The 15,691-nt window shown below is 38.6% G+C and overlaps 1 non-coding gene across 1 annotated transcript; it reads left to right on the top strand.

The window, feature by feature from the left end:
* Window positions 1-15,167: 15,167 nt before the first annotated feature.
* Window positions 15,168-15,239, top strand: TRNAW-CCA. The gene has a single exon. It is a non-coding gene; the product is annotated as a tRNA-Trp (tRNA).
* Window positions 15,240-15,691: the final 452 nt, after the last annotated feature.

Raw genomic sequence — 15,691 nt, 5'->3', positions numbered from 1 at the left:
GCACACAGGCTTAGTAGTTCTGCAGCATGTGGGATCTTCCCGGACCAGGTATCAAATCCACGTCTCATGCATTGACAGGCAGATTCTTTACCACTGAGTCAACAGGGAAGCCCAGTTCAAATTTTAAATCATGTTGTTTGTTTTCTTGTTAAGTAATTGCAGAAGTTCTGTATGTATTCTTGATACAGGTCTTTTATTCCATTTACATCTTGCTAATATTTTCTTCCTCTCTGTGGCTTGTCTTTTCACTTTCTTAATGGTGTCTGTGTTAGTTTTCTATTGCTTTGTAGCAAATTGCCATAAACAGTACGGCCTTATACATCACCCATTTATTAACTCTCAGATCTGTAGGTTATAAGTTTGGCACTGTGTGACTGGCTTCTCTGTTAAGGGTCTTACAACACCAAAGTGTTAACAAGGCTGTGTAGCTTTCCAGAAGCCCTGGGGAAGAATCTGTTTCCAAGTTCACTAAGGTTATTAGAATTCAGTTCCTTGTGGTTGTAGGACTGAGGTCCCTGTTTCCTTAACACATGGTCCTATCCATATCTTCTGACCAGCAACATTAAATCATTCTTGTGCTTCACATTTCTCTGATTTTCCCTCTGTTTTTTTCTCTTCAGTTTTTGAGGGTTCATGTGACTACACTTTGTCTATGCAGAAATTCAGGATAGTCTGTATATTTTAAGGTATGTTGATTGTTAACCTAATTTAGACACTGCATTGTTCTCTTTGTCATATAAGGTAGAATATTCACAATCATTCTGGGGATTTAGACATGGGATTTTTTGTTAGGGATTGGGGCATAATTCTGTCTGGCATTAATTATGCTGAAGTTCAATCTAAAAGGATTTTAATTACGATGAAGTTCAATCTACCAAAATTATTTTGTTTTTTCTCTTGTGTGCTTTGTAATCCTTGCCTACTTCTAGGTTGCAAAGATTTTTCCTTATATTTCCTTATAGAAGCTTTTTATAGATTTAGGTTTTGCATTTAGGTAGGTCTATGACTCACTTCATATATGCTGGATCATCGAAAAAGCAAAAGAGTTCCAGAAAAACATCTATTTCTGCTTTATTGACTATGCCAAAGCCATCGACTGTGTGGATCACAATAAACTGTGGAAAATTCTTCAAGAGATGGGAACACCAGACCACCTGACCTGCCTCTTGAGAAACCTGTATGCAGGTCAGGAAGCAACAGTTAGAACTGGACATGGAACAACAGACTGGTTCCAGATTGGGAGAGCAATACATCAAGGCTGTATATTGTCACCCTGCTTATTTAACTTATATGCAGACTACATCATGAGAAACACTGGGCTGGAAGAATCACAAGCTGGAATCAAGATTGCCGGGAGAAGTATCAATAACCTGAGATATGCAGATGACACCACCCTTATGGCAGAAAGTGAAGAGGAACTAAAAAGCCTCTTGATGAAAGTGAAAGAGGAGAGTGGAAAAGTCGGCTTAAAGCTTAATATTCAAAAAACTAAGATCATGGCATCTGGTCCCATCACCTCATGGGAAATAGATGGGGAGACAGTGGAAACAGTGTCAGACTTTATTGTTTTGGGCTCCAAAATCACTGCAGATGGTGACTGCAGCCATGAAATTAAAAGACGCTTACTCCTTGGAAGGAAAGTTATGACCAACCTAGACAGCATATTAAAAAGCAGAGACATTACTTTGCCAACACAGATCCTTCTGGTCAAGGCTATGGTTTTTCCAGTGGTCATGTATGGATGTGAGAGTTTGACTGTGAAGAAAACTGAGCACCAAAAAATTGATGCTTTTGAACTGTGGTGTTGGAGAAGACTCTTGAGAGTCCCTTGGACAGCAAGGAGATCCAAACAGTCCATCCTAAAGGAGATCAGTCCTGGGTGTTCATTGGAAGGACTGATGCTGAAGCTGAAACTCCAATACTTTGGCCACCTCATGCGAAGAGTTGACTCATTGCAAAAGACCCTGATGCTGGGAGTGGTTGGGGGCAGGAGGAGAAGGGGATGACAGAGGATGAGATGGCTGGATGGCATCACCGACTCGATGGACGTGAGTTTGAGTAAACTCTGGGAGTTGGTGATGGACAGGGAGGCCTGGCGTTCTGCGATTCATGGGGTCACAAAGAGTCGGACACAACTGAGCGATTGAACTGAACTGATGACTCACTTCAAGTTAATTTTTGCACGTGGTGTAATATGGCAGTCAATTTCCTTCCCTCCCCCATATAGATATGTGGTTGTTTTGGCACTATTTGTTGAAAATACTCCCCTTTCCCACTTGAATTGAATTGGATTGTTTGTTTACTCAAGTGGTGACAGTTCTCTACATGTACTTGAAATAGTTGAGTTTTTGCAAGTATTTTTATCCCAGTCTGTGGCTTATCTTCTAATTTTCTTTTTAGTAACTTTCAAAGAGCTTTAATTTTATGATGTTTATTATATCTGTTTTTTCTCTTATGATTTATGTTCTTTGTGTCTTATCTAAGAAATCTTGATCTAATACAAGGTAACAAAATTGTCCTCTATGTTATTATGAAAAGTTTTACATTTAAGACTATAATTCACTTTGAGTTAAATTGTGTGTTAGTGTGAGCTGTGGCCTCAGTTTATTTTCTTTCTCTCTTATTTATTTTAATATGGATTTCAAGTTGTTCCAACATAATTTCTAAGTTGAATTTTCTTAATTTATTTGTCAAAAATCAATTGAGCATACATGTGTGGGTGTATTTCTGGACTCGTGTGTTCATTTAATCTATGTCTTGATTACTGTAGCTTTGTAATAATCTTGAAACTGGATAGTGTGAAATTTGCAACTTTGTTCTTCTTTATGGAAATTAGTTGGCCTATTTTAGTTCCTTTGCTATCCCATGTAGATTTTACCACAGTCACTTCTAGGTGATTATAATTGCTTTGAATCTATTTATCAATTATGGAAGAATTGACATCTTAACAAAATTAACCTTCCAATCCATTATTGTGGCATATATCACTGTTTAAGTATTCTTTGATTTGTCTTAATAATGTTTTATAATTTTTAGAGTAAAATCATTATCTGTATTTGGCATATTAACACCTAAGTGTGTGTGTAAGTCACTTCAGTCATATCTGACTCTTTGAGACTCTATGGATTGTAACCTGGCAGGCTCCTTTGTCCATGGGATTCTCCAGGCAAGAATATTGGATTTGGTCCCCTCCTCCAGGAGATCTTCCTGACCCAGGGACCAAACCCACATCTCTTATGTCTCTTACTTTTTATGCTTTTGTAAATATTACTTGTTTTCACTACAATTCCCTGATGTTTGCTAATATAATTGTATATGTAGCTTTTGTGTAGATTCTTTGTAGCTATCTGAGCATAGCTCCCTCTTCCTTTTTGATAGCTCACACTGTATATTTCAGCCTTTTCATCTCCCCCAAATTCTGATCTCTGCCTTAGCAATTCAAAAGGACTGTGACAGCCTGCTTTAACTCCAACCCTCTGTACATTGTCAGGAAATTATCCCCAGGTAGATGGTTGGACAATTTGCCCCTCACCTTTTTAGTTTCCCTTGGCTCAGAAATCCCAAACTTATACAGTCCATTATCTAGTGCTCAAAAACATTGCCTCATGTATTTTGTATATCTTTTTAGTATTTATGTTTAGAGAGTTAGCTCATACCAGTTACTCCGTCATGGCTGGAGGTAGATGTTCCTCCCATAGTTCGTTTAACCAGGTGCTATATATACGTGTGTGTGTGTGTGTGTGTATAGTTTCCTACCTTAATTTTACCTATGTTTCAATGAAGGTCTTATGTTGTACATATGTGAGTTTGTAAGATAAATACATAAGAATGGAATTGTCAAGAGCACTTAATTTTTACTAGATATTGACAAATCACTATAAGCATTTGTAATTCCACAATCATCATAAGTGGGCACCCATTTCATAGCTCCCTGTAGAATTTTGCAGATCTTTGCTTAATGGAATGAACATACTCATAGAAAAATAAATGCAAATGATTCTCCAACATTTGAAAGGTGATCTATCTCACCCATATATTTACATATTCTAAAGATACTATTTCTCACTTATATAAGGTTAGTAATATCATGTGAAGCTTTCTTATAAGAAGAAAAGTCTGCATATAGATGTAGAAACAATAAGCCAAAAAATTTTTAAAAATGTAGCAAAGTCTAGACAGACTGGGGGAATGGAAGCTCCATTTTTCCCCTGCCATGTGCTGCTAAGAGTTATCTGAGAGAACAGTAACCATAGCCAAATTATCCCTCAAACCTCTATAGGTTGCTGCCAATCCTTGGCTACCCATTCAGTACCGTTGTCCCTCACTGCATTCCAAGAACTGACTTGTGTCACTGGCATTGCCAAGCGCAAATGATGGATTGCCTGAACTGCTTCCACCAACAAAAAATCTGCAGAACGAAAACAGAACCAAGTCTCAAGCCAAATTCTCAGCACATTTCCTAATTACCCTGTTAAATCTTGTGCAGGGCTGTGGTGAACTCACTCTGATCCTGGCAGCCGACTGCTAGGAGGGAGAGAAGCTTTTGGGGATTTAGAAATTGTGTCTTATTTTAGATAAGGGAATTTGGATTCTTTCCACCTACTGGTTTTCAAGGTCCCTTTTTGCCATTAGACATGTTACGCTCAGTAGAACACAAAGAAGTTTAAACTCAGGATCTGCAAGGTAGACGGTTCTTATCCTAAACATAACCATGCATCACCAAACAGCTCTATTTAGATTAGAGTGTCCAAAAAATATTTTTTTACAAAAATATAGCTTTTCCTCCTTCAGCCCTTAGTGGAAGATCTCTTATCTCATAGAAACTTGGGAACCAAGACTAGACAATCTAGATTTGGGAGACTCTAGAGTTGTTGCTGGAGAAGGAAATGGCAACCCACTCCAGTGTTCTTGCCTAGAGAATCTCGGGGATGGCGGAGCCTGGTGGGCTGCTGTCTATGGGGTCTCACAGAGTCAGACGTGACTGAAACAACTTAGCAGCAGCAGCAGAGTTGTTGCAGGAAGAGGGACCCCTTCCAGGGCCCAAAACTGGGCTCTTGTCTAACACTCGGAAATGAACTGTCCGAGGAGGCACATGTGCTGACAAAGCAAGAGATTTTATTGGGAAGGGCACCCGGGTGGAGAGCAGGAGGGTGAGGGAACCCAGGAGAACTGCTCTGCCGTGGCTCACACTCTCGGGTTTTACAGTGATAGGATTAGTTTCTGGGTGGTCTTTGGCCAATCATTCTAATTCAGAGTCTCTCCTGGTGGTGCACGCATCGCTCAGCCAAGATGGATGCTAGCGAGAGGGATTCTGGGAAGTGGACGGACACGCGGTGTCTCCTTTTGACCTTTCCCGAACTCTTCCAGTTGGTGGTGGCTTATTAGTTCCATATTCCTTATCAGGACCTCCTGTCATAAAACAACTCATGCAAATGGTTACTATGGTGCCTGGCCGGGGTGGGCGGTTTCAGTCAGTGTGCTTCCCCTAACAGAGTCATCATGCATACATTTGAATCTCAGCTCTATCCCTAATGGGTACATAAGCTTGGGTATTTATTTATCTTTCTATGCCTCAGTTTCTTTATAAAATAATATTGAATATTAATAAATATTAATAAGTAAGTATAATAAATATTCAAGATGTTGAATAGTAATAACTTATTTATTTGAAGTTATTATCATTATTTCTGTGATTATTAGTTATGTTTGATAACTGTGAATAGAGACACCATGGAGAACGGCTCCGAGAACAGAGGGACAGTGACTGCTTACATGTTAGTTAATAAGTTAGCCAAACATTTTAAATGGCAACTATATCCTCAGTACATTGCTAGTCTGTGATCCTCAGCTATGTGTGTTCAGTGGTCCATTTAAAATAAAGTGGATAATATATGTGAAGATCTGATGAAAGAAGGAGGATATCACAAAAATATCACTATTGTTATCAATATGTAACAATTCAAGAACTGCATTCTTAAAACAATCAACAAAGAAGTCAAGAATAGGTTTACACTGAAGTCTCTGTGTTACTTTGCTTTACTTGGACTGTTTCAATAGACTCATAATGTCCTTTGGAAGGAATTAAAAGGGTGAGGCTTAACTCGTATCTTTAGCAAGATCCTACTCCAATTCATCCTACTGCTCAGGCAGACAGATGTGTCCTCTGAAATTCATGTCTGATCTTATCAACCCACACTAAGCACCTTTGAAAACTTAGCAGTGACTTATATGACTACATTTAAATTTCATGGCATATTTTGTGTTTGTCCTGCTGCATTCTTATACTTCATGCTCACCTACACCTTCCTCATGTTAAACCAAACTACTCACTGTTCCCCTGGTAAGCTGGTGTCAAATGCCATGAATCTTACATCAGAGGAAGTTATTTTGCTTCTATCTGAAATCTCACAGTTCCTTGCCACTACACATGACATTTGAAAGATAAAATGTCACCATACATTTTCCTGCATGACTGTATACACACATATACATGTACATGTAAGTGCGTACATATAACACAATACAAAATGTTATAACCTAATGGTCAAGGCTTTATTTCTGGAGTTAGTTCTGGGTTTAAATCCTGTTTCTGTCACTTACTATCACGTTTAATGAGTGAAGGATTTCTTATAATACGTGCTCCAGACTGTAAAGTTCTTTAATTCAAGGGAAAGTGGAATGTGGACTGAAGGAATGGGAGAAGTCTTTCTAGAGCAGTTGAGAGAACAGGGTTGAGTCTTCAAGACTAAAAAGGATAAGAAACATTAGACAAGAGGGCAAGAATAATGCAGACAATGTGCTTTGCTTATGAAGAGAAAACACAGAGGACTGGAACAGTCTTGAATCTTTGGCTGTGATTTGGCTAAATGAAGCAAACAACATTCTTTAACGACACAAGACTCTCATATTCCACACTTGAAAAAGCAAACTAGCTACAAGAGTAGCTGTCGGTCCCAGTTTAGATATTTCTGAATGAAAATGGGAATCTCAACTTGAGAATAACTTTGCTCCCTTGCAAAAGCATTGTCATTGCAGTGAAGTCAGAAACCTTGAACGTCATCTGCAATTTTTTAGATTGCAAGTCAAATCTTAATGGGGTGAAAGAATTTGGAGTGAAGTAGATGGAGTCCTGGACTGAGTGGGCCATTATTCATTACCTGGAGACTTTTTAGCAAATTACCTACCTCTCTATTTCAAGTTCCTCAGCAAAGAAAAGGATAATATCTGACCTATTTTCACTGCAAGTTTTTTGTTTTTGTGGTTTGTTTTTGTTGTTAGTATTTTAGCTGTAAATACACCTGAAATAATTAAAACTGTTTGCAAGCTTATTTGAGGTAATAGTGTGGGGGAGTGGTACTGTATCATTTAGAGAGCAGAAACAGAAAGTACTGTGGTCAGCACCTCTTACAGACACTAACGCTGAGGAAATACCTGCATTGGCTGTGTTTCCAAAGGTCTTTTCGGCCATTGTTAAAGCTAGGAGGTTGATACTGAGTCTATTCTTATATCTGAATGTCTGTGTGTTTAATTGTAGAGGTGTCCCTTATGAAAAACTCAGATCTCTTTGAAACCACTATGGAAAAGAATACTATTATTAAGATGGTCAGTGTATTGGACTGAAGGTGCTCATACTTCGTTCACAATCTTCTCATTAAGAGGTGGACCTATTTTTCTTTCCCTTGAATCTGACCTGGCTTTGCTTTGACCAAGAAAATACAATAAAATTAAAGTGATATTGAGCTTTTTCCAGGTGCAGCCTTTAAGAGAACTGCCAACTTCTGTCTCAGGCTTTTCAAGTCCGAGGTCTTCATGTAATAGTTGGACTTCCTGCTGGAGAGACCAATGAAGAGACCAGAGATTGAATGGAGGAGGACTCAGCTGAGCCCAAACTTGTCAGGGTTAGATAACTCTGACTAAGCACTGAGCATGTTTAAAAAAAATAAAAACAAAATATGGCTGTCTCAGATTTTCAGAACCTTCCAAGCACTAGTTGACCCTATTCTGCATTATGTGGAGCACAAGAATTTCCCAGTTGACCTATTACCAAATTCCTGGTCAAAAAATCATAGGATATGATACAGTGATGGTTGTTAAAGCCACTAAGTTTTCGGATAGTTTTTCCTTTTTTTAAATGAAGCCTTTTTTCACAAGCAAGGTGCATGCAAAGAAACTCATATAGCAAAATTAGGAAGTGATGGACCAAATAGATCAATACCATTGCCATGCCTGTAATTAGTTAATTGAACCATCAGTGAAAAGTTTATTAATGCAGTTTTCAGTGAGAAGTTTGCTTTGTTAATTTTGAAGATCATTTAAAGTGATAAAAAGAGGGAACATATTGTATAACTCAATCAATGCTGGTTTCTGACAATAGTTTTCTTGTTAAATTTACACCAGATAATATCATAGTATAAGGAACATATCATGCCCAGATTCCACTTTGAGGCAAAGGTAAGTGCAGAACTCTTTAAAAATGCTTAATAATTACTGTCAACCATCTATGCTCTCACTTGCCCCTCGGAAACTGTACACATCTAAATTAATTAAGCTTCAGAATGCCTCTGTGATGCGGAAAAGGAATAACAAGGAATCATTTTACCCAGCACTGAAACACAGTCACCTCTTGGGTTGAACACAACAGCTGTTTAGCAGCTGTAAGGGAATCCTGAACTATCATTCTGGGCAGCCATGCTAAAGAGGATAACGGACCTGATTGAAATTGCAAAGGAAATTTGAGTAGACAGGATGCAATTACCTGAATTGGAGCCCAGCCAGCTCACCAGGGCTAAGTGGCAAGTGACTGGGGCTGAAGAGCATGTCTTCTGCATATTTCACCAGAACACTGGGACCATTCAGCGCCCTGTGTGGACAATAATCAGAGGCTGTGTAAGCCTGTGATCCTGAACCTGCATTACAGCTCCCCAAAACACGTTTCTTTCTAGAACGATATGGCTATTCTGTTAAATCTATCTGGGAACCAAAGTTCATATGGGCACTGAACATAAATGTGAACAGCCAAAGTTATGCCCCTAACCCTAATTGCTATTGGATGTTAAACTGTTAAATCACTCATCGTAACACAGTTTGATGCACATATTTTAAGGATCTGAAAAATAATAAAGTGGTTTCTACACTGATATACTTACACATATATCAATATGATGACTATTAAGCCATAAGCATACAAGATAAATGACATTTGTGTTTAAATTCAAGAGGCACTGAGGATCACATTTCCCTTTAAAAATTGAAAGAATGACTAAAGATAAAGGAACTAACTGTAAAGTCTATATCCTTACAGGAAAAACAAGGGTTTTTAGATGATACACATTCTAATAACCTACTCAACCTAAAATCTGATAAGTTTCTGCATCTGAAGAGCAATTGCTGGCTTTTCTTTTTTTATTTATTTTTTATTTGGACATATATTTGATTTACAGTGTTGTGTTGGTTTCAGGTGTACAATCATGGTATTTAGTTATACATAGATGTATTCTTTTTCAGTTTCTTTTCCCATGTAGATTATTACAGAATATTAACTACAGTTCCCTGTTCTGTACAGAAGGTCCTTGCTGATTATCTATTTTATATGTCAATTTCATCCTCCTATTTTATCCCTCCTCTCCACCTTCCCCCTGCCCCATTAACATACATTGTTATCTAAGTCTGTATCAGTTTCTGTTTTGTAAATAACTTCATTTGTATCTTTTTTTTTTAGTTTTCACATTTAAGTGATAGCATATGATATGTCTCTTGATATGACTTACTTCAGTTAGTATAATCATACCCAGGTCCACCCATGTTGCTACAAATGGCATTTTTCATTATTTTTTATGGCTGAGTAATATTCCATTATATATATGCACCACATCTGCTTTGGCCTATTCCTCTGTTGATGGACATTTAAGTTGCTTCCATGTCTTGGCTATTGCAAATAATGCTGCAATGAGCATTGAGGTGCATGTATCTTCTTGAAGGATGGTTTTCTCCAGATACATGCCTAAGAATGGTATTGCTTGATCATATGGTAGCTCTAAAGGCTCTAGTCCGTGGGGTCACAAAAAGTCAGACACAATTGACCACACACACACACACACACACACACACACACACACACACACGATTGCTCTAGTTTTAGTTTTATAAGGAATCTCCATACTGTTCTCCACAGTGGCTGGCTTTACTCTTAAGTAAAACAACTAATTTTCTGAAAGCATTTTTAAACAAGGTCACTGATTAAACAGTATTAATGAATTAAAATTAATTTACCTAAAGAAAATACTCAAGAAGTTTTTAAGTCAGCCAGTTACAGGACCCCTATGCCAACATCAGAGAACTGGGGTTGTGGAATTCTATACTTGACTTCCCATGTAATATAATGCACTTATACTCTAATGAAAAAAGCCCCCTACCAAGTGCTTAGAGGAAGTGAGATGAGAAAACAAACAAGAGGATGGACTTAAAGGGTCTTCCTGCTTAGTAAAGGTAAATCATATGTTCAATAAAATAATCCTTGAACTTTTCTCCTTCTTCCCATAAAAGATATGAAAAATCAAAAATGTTTCATTATATCTATTCAGCTTGCTCACATAAAGTTTGGATGCACTAAAGCACTTTTTTACTCCAAGTGTGGTCCGCAGAGCTGCAGCACTGGTATCACATGGAAAATTCAGAATCCCAGGTCCCACCCCAGACCTATGGAATCAGAATCCAGATTTTGACATGATCTACAAGCAATGCATAAGCACATGAAAGTTTGAGATGCTCTGCTTTAGCATATTATGTTTTTGAAGCCTGCTAGACCCATATACATCATTTAACCTTGTTTGACTCAGTACTTGTCTTTGAATATCATCAAGGACCTAGACCTATACATGCAATAATAATTTACCCCTCATCATATTCAGCTGAGGCTTCCCTGGTGGCTCAGATGGTAAAGAATCTGCCTGCAGTGCAAGAGACCCAGGTTTGACCCCTGGGTCAGGAAGATTTCCTGGAGAAAGGAATGGCTACCTGCTTCAGTATTGTGTGCTGGAGAAGATTTTGAGAGTCCCTTGGACAACAACTGAGCTATCAGGGAAGCCTCGATATGCAGATGACATTCCCCCTTAAGGCAGAAAGTGAAGAAGAACTAAAGAGCCCCTTGATGAAAGTGAAAGAGGAGAGTGAAAAAGTTGGCTTAAAACTCAACATTCAGAAAATGAAGATCATGGCATCTGGTCCCATTACCTCATGGCAAATAAATGGGGAAACAATGACAGACTATTTTCTTGGGCCCCAAAATCACTGCAGATGGTGACTGCAGCCATGAAATTAAAAGATGCTTGCTTCTTGGAAGAAAAGCTATGACCAAACTAGACAGCATTTTAAAAAGCAGAGACATTACTTTGCCAACAAAGGTGCATCTAGTCAAGGCTATGGTTTTTCCAGTAGTCATGTATGGATGTGAGAGTTGGACCATAAAGAAAGCTGAGTGCCCAAGAATTGATGCTTTTGAACTGTGGTGTTGGAGAAGACTCTTGAGAGTCCCTTGGATTGCAAGAAGATCTGACCAGTCCATCCTAAAGGAAGTCAACCCTGAATATTTATTGGAAGGACTGTTGCTGAAGCTGAAACTAAAGCTCCAATACTTTGGCCACCTGATGTGAAGAACCGACTCATTGGAAAAGACCCTGATGCTGGGAAAGATTAATGGCAGGGGGTGAAGGGGGCAACTGGGGATGAGATGGTTAGATGCCATCACTGACTCAATGAACATGAGTTTGAGCAAGCTCCTGGAGATAGTGAAGGACAGGGAAGCCTGGTGTGCTGCAGCCCATGGGGTGGCAAACAGTCGGACACAACTGAGCAACTAAACAACAAATATTCAATTAATATTTTCAACAGTTATGTACTGTTCATTTTTTTCAAGTAAATATTGGAATAATTATTTTATTGTTGATTCTTCAGGGTGTTCTATTTAAAGATATATTCAAATTACAAGTAATAGCTTTGAAAACCAGAAATTCAATAAACTAAAGACCCTTTTTGCTCTGCTTTCAATTTTTCAACCACAGCAATTATTTCTCTTATGCTAAAGGACTTATGTGTTTGTGATGCATCACCATGTTATGTAGGCCTATAGTGGGTTGTAATTTTACATAAACTTATTCCATTTAGCTTAATAGTATTCATTTATAACTCAGTTTATAAAACACTCTTCACTTGAGAGTAATAAAATTGCATTTTGTTAACAAAACATCTGTAATTTAGTTTTGTTACTGAGTCATATTAGCATCATTATTCAAAATTAGCAAGGCTTTACCATATAAGTCATGGCTGCAGACATCAGCCACAATTGTGTATATAATACAAACACTGATTTTAAGATGTAGAATTTGTTTAGATGTGGCACTCTCTAGGAGTACACAAAGCATGCTTCTTCAAGCCCAGAGGACCTGATAAACTCTCTTGGAGCCACTGTGTCCAGAGTGTAGAGGAAATCTGATTCAAACTCTTCTTTGGGCTGGGCTTGTGCATCAGCTGTCATTTTAAGAAAGCATTCTATGTGCAGAAGTTTGAAAGTTACTTATTTTTGTCTAGTTTATCATCCACCAAGAACACGCCTTGGTGAGCAGAGACAGTGACTAATACAACTGGCAGGAAAACCAAGATTATTCATCTTAAGTTTGTGACAGACATGTTTTTTAAAAGAAATGCAGTAAGTATGTCACTCTAAGGAAAACAAGTTAGAATAGATGTTACCAATGAAAAGTTTAAGAAAATTGAATCTGAAAACTTGTTTAAACCACCATGACCTAAAAGATTAACAAAATTTTAAGACTTTTCTGATTAGATCTGTGGTGATATTATTGAATGGGATTCATTTGATACTTTTTAATGAAATGTGTCTATATTTAGAATATCTTCATTATTCAATGATCCAAGATTTTCCATTCAAAGGTATAAAAAGAGCTACCAAAATGTATGATAGACTAGTTAGCTGATTTTAATAGAGTAGTAAAAGTTCACTAATATAGCATCAGATTCCACATTGTAACTAAGTTTTTAATGTGTGTGTGTGCTCAGTGATGTCCAACAGTCTGTGGCCCCATGGACTGTAACCTGCCAGGGTCCCCTTTCCATGGAATTTTCTAGACAAGTATACTGGAGCAGATTGTCATTTCCTACTCCAGAGAATATTCCTGACCAGGGATTAAAGATGCTATTTTTTAAAAAAATAAACTACCACTTCTCTAGTTTTGATGTAGGATCAGAAAATAATATCTACCATTAGCCAAAAGACTATCAAAATATTCCCCCCATCAATATGTGGCCATTTTTTCTTTTATTTCAATCTAACAATATATCACATCAGAAAAAATGCAGAATCAGATATGAGAATCTGGCTGTCTTCTGTTTAGCTGAACATTAAAGTGATTTGCAAACCTGTAAAAATGTCACTCGTCTTGCTGCTTTTTGTTCTGTTTTGGAGACATATAAGAAGAGACATAGAAGGAAAAAAACAAACAAAAACAAGTGTCGTTAGGAATCCTGGAAACGTCAGCTGCCACACAATCCATGTTACCATCTTTGGTTCAGGTCCTGAAGATTGTCAATGATGAGACATCTCAGGCGAGGGGGTGGCCCCTGCTCAGAGATACTAAGAGATGGAACTAGCTTTCCTGAGAGGTAGTGTGTTTTCCGTCACTGAAGATGTCCAAGGGTGTGTGGGATGACTTAGACCACAGACCTTAAAAATCAGCTGGGAGTCATCTTAAAATGCAGATTCTGATTCAGTGATCTGCCCTGGTGCCTGAGATTCTGAATTTCTAACACGTCCCTAGATGCTGCTGCTGCTTTTGGTCCATGGAACACACCTGAGGGCTTTCCAGTAATTAGGAAAGATGAAGCTGAAGCATGCTTTCTAGGTTATAAGAATCACCTCATATCCTTGTTAATCCAGCTTTCTAGCTTCCTCCCCAGGAGACTGTGACTTAGTTGATTTTGGTGGAAGTCTGGAAACTGTGTTCTTTAAAAGGAAATTCTTATGATTAGTTCAATTGGAGAACACTAAGTAGATGATCTTCCATGATCTTTCCACAGTGTAATTCTGTATTTCCCATAGCACTAGCTATTGATTTTATATCTACATTTTTTGTTAGTTTTTGCCTTTTGCTTTTGTCTTTTTTTGTCTCAGAATCAATAAGATTTCTAAGGAGGGAATCACCCCCTTTTATCTTTAATAACCAAGCATAAGCTCTCCATATATGAACCTGCTCTCATGGTTTGGTGGTTAAGTGATTTGGGTAGGTGATATAATTTTATTTGTATAACAACTCTGTGAGTTTCATATTATTTCCCTCATTTGTGTGGATTAAAAACTTGGTAGAAGCCAAGTGACTTGCTCAAGGTCATGCAGACGCAAGAAGTCATGAGGTCAGGATTTGGCTCTCATCTCGGCCTGTAGCCTGGCTGCTCAGACACTAGACCCCTGATGCTGCAGTGCACCCCCCTCTGTGCGTGCAAGTCACAGCGCCTGCACGCTGCTCACACCCCTGCTCTGTCCTTACCACCATGTCTCCTTTTAATTTGGCTTTACCTCTGCTCCTCAGGACTTCGTGTTCTTACGTTAGTCTTTGCTCTCCCCAGGCTCCCAGCCCTGAATAAACACCAGCCCCGATTCTGGGGTCAGGGTCGCTCTTTCTAATCTCTCTCTCTGGTCTTTGTGAACATCCACATTCATCTGGGTCTGGACAAAAGGCCAAATTGTGATGCAGTGAGGTTCTGATGACAGGCTCCTCAAAACAGCAGTAAAATGCGTTGCCTGAGCTCTTCTTCAGTCAGAACCAACCATCCTGCATAGAGCTATGTGGTGGGCTTGGTAGGATGGGGAAATTAGCCCTCATAGGCGGTTAATAGTGACTTTGGCTAATTTTCTTTTCTGGATCTTAGTGATAATTGGTATAAATTCCATGGAGCTCATTTTTTTTTATTAACTTAATACAGATGCATTGAGCACCTACAATATGCCAGGCACCATCTGGTAGCTGGAGGTACAATACTGGTCTAAAGCAGACAAGGATGTTGTGTTCCTGAAGTGATGATCCAATGAGAGTCAGATTTTAAACAAATAATCACAATAATGACAGTGTAATTGCATGCCAGTAGCACAACCATTGGGGGCTTCCCTGGTGGCTCAGAGGTTAAAGCGTCTGCCTCCAATGCGGGAGACCCGGGTTCGATCCCTGGGTTGGGAAGATCCCCTGGAAAAGGAAATGGTAACCCACTCCAGTATTCTTGCCTGGTGAATCCCATGGATGGAGGAGCCTGGTAGGCTACAGTCCACGGGGTCGCAAAGAGTTGGACACAACTGAGCGACTTCACTTTATTTCAGCAGAACTATGAAGCAAAGGAATCCAGTTCCTTGAGTTATAACTGTGGAAATGGAATTAATTTAAAGGCTCAGAAAATAATAACAGATAAACATATATACCTGGTGCTTTACTGTGTGTCCTACACTGTATTAAGTGGCTTTTAATCAAAATGTATTATTAATATTTTATGCAATTTATAAATATTACTTTCCATGTGCAGTTTGGACTATATTCCCTATGTTGTACAGTACATCCTGGAGTATCTGACACCCAATAGTTTGTACCTCTCACTCAACATTGAACGTGAGTGATCTCAGGCTGTCCTAAAAACAGCT

This window comes from Cervus canadensis, chromosome 8 (genome assembly GCF_019320065.1).
Source record: "Cervus canadensis isolate Bull #8, Minnesota chromosome 8, ASM1932006v1, whole genome shotgun sequence".
NCBI lineage: Eukaryota > Metazoa > Chordata > Mammalia > Artiodactyla > Cervidae > Cervus > Cervus canadensis.
The sequence above is the reverse complement of the archived record's forward strand: the minus strand, read 5'-3'. Positions and strand labels throughout refer to the sequence as shown.